The sequence below is a fragment of the Mesoplodon mirus genome (assembly GCF_964341445.2).
Source record: "Mesoplodon mirus genome assembly, chromosome: 7".
Classification (NCBI taxonomy): domain Eukaryota; kingdom Metazoa; phylum Chordata; class Mammalia; order Artiodactyla; family Ziphiidae; genus Mesoplodon; species Mesoplodon mirus.
In genome coordinates this window covers 67,674,543-67,684,914 of record NC_138983.1, presented here as the reverse complement: position 1 = coordinate 67,684,914, position 10,372 = coordinate 67,674,543, and the positions used below count along the sequence as shown (strand labels likewise).

Genomic DNA, 10,372 nt, shown 5'->3' with positions numbered 1-10,372 from the left:
AGCTGTGGTGACAGGTACTCAGAGTCTGTTCTCCAGGAGTCCTGGCCAACACGTTGTATGTGAGAATGTGTGGAGTGACAGGGAGGGGGCTACGGACTGAGACCTCCTCACCCAGTTGTCCCACTAGGTTTCTTTGCTAAGCCAAGCATGCTACAGGCTTACTGGATCTTCCAGCAGTCCACTTGGCTGAGAAGGAAATGATGGTGAAGGGAAGTGACATGTCCAGCCGGAAGTCAGGACGCCAGGGAGTTAGAGTCAGAGACAGGATCAGAGCCTGGGTCTGTGGGCTCACAGAACTTGAACTGCTGCAGGTGGTGATGTCAATTTTTCCCTTGCAGAAAGGTGCCATGGGCTTCTGGAAGTTCCCCCTGTTCCTGGTCCTCAGCATTCTGGTCCTGAACCAGGCAGGTATGCTCTAGGCAGCGCCATTCAGGTGAGACAGCCCTGACAGGAGCACTCTCACCTCTCATGGTCCCTGGAATCATACAATTCTGTGTTCTCAGTTGTGCTTGTGCTGAATCTTTAGCAACTGGCTTCTGGTGGGTGGAGGTGTGGGGATGGGTGGTGGTAATGTATAAATGTACACTTATATAAGTTTATCATAAAAGATGTGTAGCACACAGTTTACAAACAGACGTAAGATATACAGTACTAGTTATTATAAATTTCATATAACTCATTGAACCTCACAACATACTTTTGTTGCTTTTTATCAAACACTTTTATCCTTAGCAAAGCTATTTACTAACTTAACCATAATTTGATAAATGGATTTCATCCTAGTCTGCTAACTACTTGGCCAATAAATTTGTTATTCAATCTGATATGTGATCTATTCATCTAATGTCTCATCCTCATTCAAATTATATTTATTAAACTGAAACCATTTCCATATTCAAATTATTATCATTTAATTTTTAATAATGGCTGCATTTAACACTAAGCTCAAAAAATTCCTGAAAATCTAACCATCAGTTGCCAGCAAACCATTTCTTTGAGGTCACACCAGAGCCTAACTCCTGGTGAAGCAGCATTTTTGGATAGACAATGGCCTCATTTCTTCCGTTGGCAGTTAGGGCAGCCACATCCTCAGGGGAAGATGCAGAAACCAGGAAACCTGGCTGCTTATCCTGGGGGTGGGGGTAGGCAGGGACTCAGAGCCAGGTTTGGGCTTGCTTCCCTTCCCTAGGTGCGCCTTGGAGAATGGCTTTGATCCCACTACACTCACCAATAAGGAAATGCGCCTCTTACTGGCTGCAATGATGAACGATTATGTGCAGATGAAGGCCCGTGAGCTGAAGCAAGAGACAGGAGGGCTTCAGGTAAGGCTCTGCCCTCTGCTCAGCACTTACCCTCTCCCCTGGCTTACCAGGAACATGTATCCTGACAGGTAGGAGAGAACATAGCTGGATAGGCAGCCAGCAAGCAGTCACTGTTCACCTTGGCCTGGGGCCCACCTCTTCTACAGGCTCCACTGAAGACAGAGGTCATGTGAAGGAACTATGGTTGCACCACATGTACAAAGATCCCTTTCTAAAAGCAGTGGGGGAAGCTGTGGAATCCCTCACTCTGGAAATTGTCTGGCAGTACTGAGGATACCTCCCAGCACTGGAGGAGTTTAGCCTCGTAAAGTAAAGCCAGGGAATGAATCCCATGTATCTCAGGGGATTTTAGAAATCTAGCCCCTCCTTGTTAACCTGCACATGATATTCTTTCACACCTGCAAGGCATCTTCATTGCACATTTGCAAGGTGAAGCCAGAGCCCTTACAAAGGATGTTGTCAGATAGCACAGTGTCTGAGGTAGGTCCAGGGCCTTTAGATGTGTAGAATCTGTGGAGATGTGCATGTTCTCACTGGACCAGACACCCTTCCCCAGCCCCACCTCCCTGTGCACCCTGAGCTTGGAGCTCACACCAGCTCCTGACCTGGCCATACCTGGGCAGAGGCATGTGCTGCACCTCTATCTGCCCTAGGAACCTCTTTGCAGAGCAAGAAGGACTGAGCAGCATGTGGAATGCCAGAAAAGGTCACCCCTTCCCCCCACAGCCCTTCCCCACACTGCCCTGGCTCAGTGAACCTCTGTTCTCCTAATGGAGGATGCGTGAGCCACCCCCATTCCTGCCCCACAGCTTTTGCTCCAGGTGCCCTCTCCCTATTCTAACCTTCTGCATGACTGCCTGCAGGAACAGCCCTGGTGCATGGTATTGTCTAGCCTGACTTTTCCCTGTAGCCTGGACAGGTGCAGAACTAAGCAGTGCAATAATCTGAGTACCTGCATCCTGGGCACATACACATAGGACCTCAACAAGTTTTACACATTCCCCTTAACTAAAACTGGGGTCAGAATGCCTGGCAAGAAATGGGTCATGGCCAGAGTATTGGAGAAAGACCATGACCCCTCATGTTGGCATGCCTCAAGGTGCCTACTCAACTCCTTCCTCTCCTTTCTAATTCCTTTGTTCCTGTAACTTGACGCATGTGGTCTTCTCTGGCTGCTCTTTGGGCTAGTTATCAGTGGCATTCTTTGTGGCAGTGGATGTCTGGAACATCAGATGGGAGGAGGGAGAGCAGGCCAGAGAGAATCATTCAGGAAGAGATCAGGAGAGAGAGGGCAGCCCTGTGAGTACCTGTGGATTTCATAGCAGAGCTTCTCAGTCCTGCTTCTGAACATGCCTTTCATTGGGGGAATAATAGTATATTTCTAAAAACCCCTGAGCTGTGGTGGTTATTGCTCTGGCCACATCCCACACTTCATGGATACAGGGACCTGTCTGGCAAGTAGCTTTAGCCCCGGGTAGCTGGAGTCAGGGCATAGTGGGTGGTCCCTGTGAACAACCTCAGGTAGCGAAAACAGGAGCACTAAGAACCTCTGAGACTTGATGCTACAAACTCGCTTCCTCTTCCAGGAGGACAGGGGAATTTTCCTTTTCCTAAGGAGTACTCAGTACCTTGTGAATGGGATGCATCTTCAAGACAATCTTTAAGAATGAGGTTGGACTTCCGGGTAAGATGGCGGAAGAGTAAGACACGGAGATCACCTTCCTCCCCACGGATACACCAGAAATACAGCTACACGTGGAACAACTCCTACAGAACACCTACTGAACGCTGGCAGAAGACCCCAGACCTCCCAAAAGGCAAGAAACTCCCCACATACCTGGGTAGGGCAAAGCGGAGAGATCCGCACACAGAGGATCGGTGCCGAGCGGCACTCACCAGCCCGAGAGGCTTGTCTGCTCGCCCGCCGGGGCACGCAGCGCTGGAAGCTGAGGCTCGGGCTTCGGTCAGAGCGCAGGGAGAGGACTGGGGCTGGTGGCGAGAACTCAGCCTGAAGGGGGCTAATGTGCCACAGCTAGCCGGGAGGGAGTCCAGGAAAACTCTGGAGCTGCCGAAGAGGCAAGAGACTTTTTCTTCCCTCTTGATTTCCTGGTGCGCGAGGAGAGGGGATTAAGAGCGCTGCTTAAAGGGGCTCCACAGACGGGCGCGAGTCGCGACTGAAAGCGCGGAGCCCAGTGACAGGCGTGGGACGCTGGGGCTGCTACTGCCGCCGCCAAGAAGCCTGTGTGCGAGCGCAGGTCACTGCCCACACCGCCCTTCCGGGAGCCTGTGCAGCCCGCCACTGCCGGGGTCCCGGGATCCAGGGGCGGCTTCCCTGGGAGAACGCACGGCGCGCCTCGGGCGGGTGCAACGTCACGCCGACCTCTGCCGCTGCAGGCTCGCCCCGCACTCCGTGCCCCTCCCTCCCTCCCGGCCTGAGTGAGCCAGAGTCCCCGAAGAGGCTGCTCCTTTAACCCTGTCCTATCTGAGCGAAGAACAGACGCCCTCCGGCGACCTACACGCAGAGGCGGGGCCAAATCCAAAGCTGAGACCTAGGAGCTGTGAGAACAAAGAAGAGAAAGGGAAACCTCTCCCAGCAGCCTCAGAAGCAGCGGATTAAAGCTCCACAATCAACTTGATGTACCCTGCATCTGTGGAATACATGAATAGACAACACATCATCCCAAATTGAGGAGCCCGGAGTCAGTGCTGTGCCTCTGAGGTGGGAGAGCCAACTTCAGGACACTGGTCCACAAGAGACCTCCCAGCTCCACATAATATCAAACGGCGAAAATCTTCCAGAGATCTCCATCTCAACACCAGCACCCAGCTTCACTCAACGACCAGCAGGCTACAGTGCTGGACACCCTAAGCCAAACAACTAGCAAGACAGGAACACAACACCACCCACTAGCAGAGAGGTGGCCTAAAATCATAAAAAGTCCACAGACACCCCAAAACACACCACCAGACGTGGACCTGCCCACCAGAAAGACAAGATCCAGCCTCATCCACCAGAACACAGGCACTAGTCCCCTCCACCAGGAAGCCTACACAACCCACTAAACCAACCTTAGCCACTGGGGACAGACACCAAAAACAACAGGAACTACGAACCTGCAGCCTGCAAAAAGGAGACCCCAAACACAGTAACATAAGCAAAATGAGAAGACAGAAAAACACACAGCAGGAGAAGGAGCAAGATAAAAACCCACCAGACCTAACAAATGAAGAGGTAATAGGCACTCTACCTGAAAAAGAATTCAGAATAATGATGGTAAAGATGATCCAAGATTCTATTTCCCAGATACAAAATCTTGGAAATAGAATAGACAAAATGCAAGAAACAGTTAACAAGGACCTAGAAGAACTAAAGATGAATCAAGCATCGATTAAAAACACAATACATGAAATAAAAAATACTCTAGATGGGATCAATAGCAGAATAACTGAGGCAGAAGAACGGATAAGTGAGGTGGAAGATAAAATAGTGGAAATAACTGCTGCAGAGCAAAATAAAGAAAAAAGAATGAAAAGAACAGAGGACAGTCTCAGAGACCTCTGGGACAACATTAAACGCACCAACATTCGAATTATAGGGGTTCCAGAAGAAGAAGAGAAAAAGAAAGGGACTGAGAAAATATTTGAAGAGATTATAGTTGAAAACTTCCCTAATATGGGAAAGGAAATAGTTAATCAAGTCCAGGAGGCACAGAGAGTCCCATACAGAATAAATCCAAGGAGAAATACGCCAAGACACATATTAATCAAACTGTCCAAAATTAAACACAAAGAAATCATATTAAAAGCAGCAAGGCAAAAACAACAAATAACACACAAGGGAATCCCCATCAGGATAACAGCTGATCTCTCAGCAGAAACTCTACAAGCCAGAAGGGAGTGGCAGGACATACTTAAAGTGATGAAGGAGAAAAACCTGCAACCAAGATTACTCTACCCAGCAAGGATCTCATTCAGATTTGATGGAGAAATTAAAACGTTTACAGACAAGCAAAAGCTGAGAGAGTTCAGCACCACCAAACCAGCTTTACAACAAATGCTAAAGGAACTTCTCTAGGCAAGAAACACAACAGAAGGAAAAGACCTACAATAATGAACCCAAAACAATTAAGAAAATGGGAATAGGAACATACATATCGATAATTACCTTAAATGTAAATGGACTAAATGCTCCCACCAAAAGACACAGAGTGGCTGAATGGATACAAAAACAAGACCCATCTATATGCTGTCTACAAGAGACCCACTTCAGGCCTAGAGACACATACAGACTGAAAGTAAGGGGATGGAAAAAGATATTCCATGCAAATGGAAACCAAAAGAAAGCTGGAGTAGCAATTCTCATATCAGACAAAATAGACTTTAAAATAAGGACTACTAGAAGAGACAAAGAAGGACACTACATAATGATCAAGGGATCGATCCAAGAAGAAGATATAACAATTGTAAATATTTATGCACCCAATATAGGAGCACCTCAATACATAAGGCAAATACTAACAGCCATAAAAGGAGAAATCGACAGTAACACACTCATAGTAGGGGACTTTAACACCCCACTTTCACCAATGGACAGATCATCCAAAATGAAAATAAATAAGGAAACACAAGCTTTAAATGATACATTAAACAAGATGGACTTAATTGATATTTATAGGACATTCCATCCAAAAACAACAGAATACACATTTTTCTCAAGTGCTCATGGAACATTCTCCAGGATAGATCATATCTTGGGTCACAAATCAAGCCTTGGTAAATTTAAGAAAATTGAAATTGTATCAAGTATCTTTTCCGACCACAATGCTATGAGACTAGATATCAATTACAGGAAAAGAGCTGTAAAAAATACAAACACATGGAGGCTAAACAATACACTACTTAATAACGAAGTGATCACTGAAGAAATCAAAGAGGAAATTAAAAAATACCTAGAAACAAATGACAATGGAGACACAACGACCCAAAACCTATGGGATGCAGCAAAAGCAGTTCTAAGAGGGAAGTTTATAGCAATACAATCCCACCTTAAGAAACAGGAAACATCTCGAATAAACAACCTAACCTTGCACCTAAAGCAATTAGAGAAAGAAGAACAAAAACATCCCAAAGTTAGCAGAAGGAAAGAAATCATAAAAATCAGATCAGAAATAAATGAAAAAGAAATGAAGGAAATGATAGCAAAGATCAATAAAACTAAAAGCTGGTTCTTTGAGAAGATAAACAAAATTGATAAACCATTAGCCAGACTCATCAAGAAAAAAAGGGAGAAGACTCAAATCAATAGAATTAGAAATGAAAAAGGAGAAGTAACAACTGACACTACAGAAATACAAAAGATCATGAGAGATTACTATAAGCAACTCTATGCCAATAAAATGGACAACCTGGAAGAAATGGACAAATTCTTAGAAATGCACAACCTGCCAAGACTGACTCAGGAAGAAATAGAAAATATGAACAGACCAATCACAAGCACTGAAATTGAAACTGTGATAAAAAATCTTCCAACAAACAAAAGCCCAGGACCAGATGGCTTCACAGGCGAATTCTATCAAGCATTTAGAGAAGAGCTAACACCTATCCTTCTGAAACTCTTCCAAAATATAGCAGAGGGAGGAACACTCCCAAACTCATTCTACGAGGCCACCATCACCTTGATACCAAAACCAGGCAAGGATGTCACAAAGAAAGAAAACTACAGGCCAATATCACTGATGAACATAGATGCAAAAATCCTCAACAAAATACTAGCAAACAGAATCCAACAGCACATTAAAAGGATCATACACCATGATCAAGTGGGGTTTATTCCAGGAATGCAAGGATTCTTCAATATACGCAAATCAATCAACGTGATACACCATATTAACAAACTGAAGGAGAAAAACCATATGATCATCTCAATAGATGCAGAGAAAGCTTTCGACAAAATTCAACACCCATTTATGATAAAAACCCTGCAGAAAGTAGGCATAGAGGGAACTTTCCTCAACATAATAAAGGCCATATATGACAAACCCACAGCCAGCATCGTCCTCAATGGTGAAAAACTGAAACCATTTCCACTAAGATCAGGAACTAGACAAGGTTGCCCACTTTCACCACTCTTATTCAACCTAGTTTTGGAAGTTTTAGCCACAGCAATCAGAGAAGAAAAGGAAATAAAAGGAATCCAAATTGGAAAAGAAGAAGTAAAGCTGTCACTGTTTGCAGATGACATGATACTATACATAGAGAATCCTAAAGATGCTACCAGAAAACTACTAGAGTTAATCAATGAATTTGGTAAAGTTGCAGGATACAAAATTAATGCACAGAAATCTCTGGCATTCCTATATACTGATGATGAAAAATCTGAAAGTGAAATCAAGGAAACACTCCCATTTACCATTGCAACAAAAAGAATAAAATATCTAGGAATAAACCTACCTAAGGAGACAAAAGACCTGTATGCAGAAAATTATAAGACACTGATGAAAGAAATTAAAGATGATACAAATAGATGGAGAGATGTACCATGTTCTTGGATTGGAAGAATCAACATTGTGAAAATGACTCTACTACCCAAAGCAATCTACAGGTTCAATGCAATCCCTATCAAACTACCACTGGCATTTTTCACAGAACTAGAACAAAAAATTTCACAATTTGTATGGAAACACAAAAGACCCCGAATAGCCAAAGCAATCTTGAGAACGAAAAATGGAGCTGGAGGAATCAGGCTCCCTGACTTCAGACTATACTACAAAGCTACAGTAATCAAGACAGTATGGTACTGGCACAAAAACAGAAAGATAGATCAATGGAACAGGATAGAAAGCCCAGAGTTAAACCCACGGACATATGGTCACCTTATCTTTGATAAAGGAGGCAGGAATGTACAGTGGAGAAAGGACAGTCTCTTCAATAAGTGGTGCTGGGAAAACTGGATAGGGACATGTAAAAGTATGAGATTAGATCATTCCCTAACACCATACACAAAAATAAGCTCAAAATGGATTAAAGACCTAAATGTAAGGCCAGACACTATCAAACTCTTAGAGGAAAACATAGGCAGAACACTCTATGACATAAATCACAGCAAGATCCTTTTTGACCCACCTCCTAGAGAAATGGAAATAAAGACAAAAATAAACACATGGGACCTAATGAAACTTAAAAGCTTTTGCACAGCAAAGGAAACCATAAACAAGACCAAAAGACAACCCTCAGAATGGGAGAAAATATTTGCAAATGAAGCAACTGACAAAGGATTAATCTCCAAATTTTATAAGCAGCTCATGCAGCTCAATAACAAAAAAACAAACAACCCAATCCAAAAATGGGCAGAAGACCTAAATAGACATTTCTCCACAGAAGATATACAGACTGCCAACAAACACATGAAAGGATGCTCAACATCTTTACTCATTAGAGAAATGCAAATCAAAACTACAATGAGATATCATCTCACACCAGTCAGAATGGCCATCATCAAAAAATCTAGAAACAATAAATGCTGGAGAGGGTGTGGAAAAAAGGGAACACTCTTGCACTGCTGGTGGGAATGTGAATTGGTACAGCCGCTATGGAGAACGGTATGGAGGTTCCTTAAAAAACTACAAATAGAACTACCATATGACCCAGCAATCCCACTACTGGGCATATACCCTGAGAAAACCATAATTCAAAAAGAGACATGTACCAAAATGTTCATAGCAGCCCTATTTACAATAGCCCGGAGGTGGAAACAACCTAAGTGTCCATCATCGGATGAATGGATAAAGAAGATGTGGCACATATATACAATGGAATATTACTCAGCCATAAAAAGAAATGAAATTGAGCTATTTGTAATGAGCTGGATAGACCTAGAGTCTGTCATACAGAGTGAAGTAAGTCAGAAAGAGAAAGACAAATACTGTATGCTAACACATATATATGGAATTTAAGAAAAAAAAATGTCATGAAGAACATAGGGGTAAGACAGGAATAAAGACACAGACCTACTAGAGAATGGACTTGAGGATATGGGGAGGGGGAAGGGTAAGCTGTGACAAAGTGAAAGAGCGGCATGGACATATATACACTACCAAACGTGAGGTAGATAGCTAGTGGGAAGCAGCCGCATAGCACAGGGAGATCAGCTCGGTACTTTGTAACTGCCTGGAGGGGTGGGATAGGGAGGGTGGGAGGGAGACGCAAAAGGGAGGGGATATGGAAACATATGTATATGTATAACTGATTAAATTTGTTATAAAGCAAAAAAAAAAAAAAAAAAAAAAGAATGAGGTTGGATGTGGCACCATAATCTCTCTAGTCGCCTAAGCCTTGGTTAAGCTTTCGTTTACTTGTACAGAAAAGACTGGCTGCTATATTTCTGTGTTCCATGGCTTGTTGCCCAGAGCACATTTGGGTTTTCTGACACCCCTGGAAACGTCTATGGGGAGTGACTGTGGCATTTTCCGTAATGCCCTATGATTGTCTGTGGTGATTTTGTGTTTAGGAAAAATATTTAAAGTTCATTGGTGCCTCTCAGAGCAGTAATTTTACCATGTTGGTCCCATGGGGTAGCACCTGCCCTCAGCCTCTCACTGACAGGCCTTTTCTTTTTCTCTATCCTGCAAATCAGCATCACTGCCCAGAAGAGATCCTGTAACACTGAGATCTGTGTGACCCATAAGATGGCGGGCTGGCTGAGCAGGTCTGAGAGTGTGGTTAAGAACAACTTCATACCCACCAACGTGGGCTCCAAAGCCTTTGGCTGGCACCGCAGCGACCTTCAGGCCTGAGCAGTGAAATGACTCCAGGAAGAAGACAACCGCCCTAGTACCTCAGACGGCAGGGCAGATGGCTGGGTATTGCAGGAGTGCAGGCCACAGTCTGACCCTCCCTGGTCCTATATTGTAAAAAAAATCCACAGTGAAGGTGCCAACCACAGTGTCTGGAGAAAGAACAGAGTCCCAATAGCTAGAACACCTAGAATTTGGATTCATTTCTGCTTTTTTTCAGTGCCTCCAAGTGACTCTGAGATCATCGTTCATCATAGG

At 44.1% G+C, this 10,372-nt stretch overlaps 1 pseudogene across 1 annotated transcript; it reads left to right on the top strand.

Moving 5' to 3' along the window:
- The first annotated feature begins 347 nt into the window (after nucleotides 1-347).
- Nucleotides 348-10,114, top strand: LOC309808398 (calcitonin receptor-stimulating peptide 3-like; annotated as a pseudogene). The gene is made up of 3 exons: nucleotides 348-433; nucleotides 1,190-1,322; nucleotides 9,955-10,114. The product of its transcript is annotated as a calcitonin receptor-stimulating peptide 3-like (transcript).
- The last annotated feature ends 258 nt before the right edge of the window (nucleotides 10,115-10,372 follow it).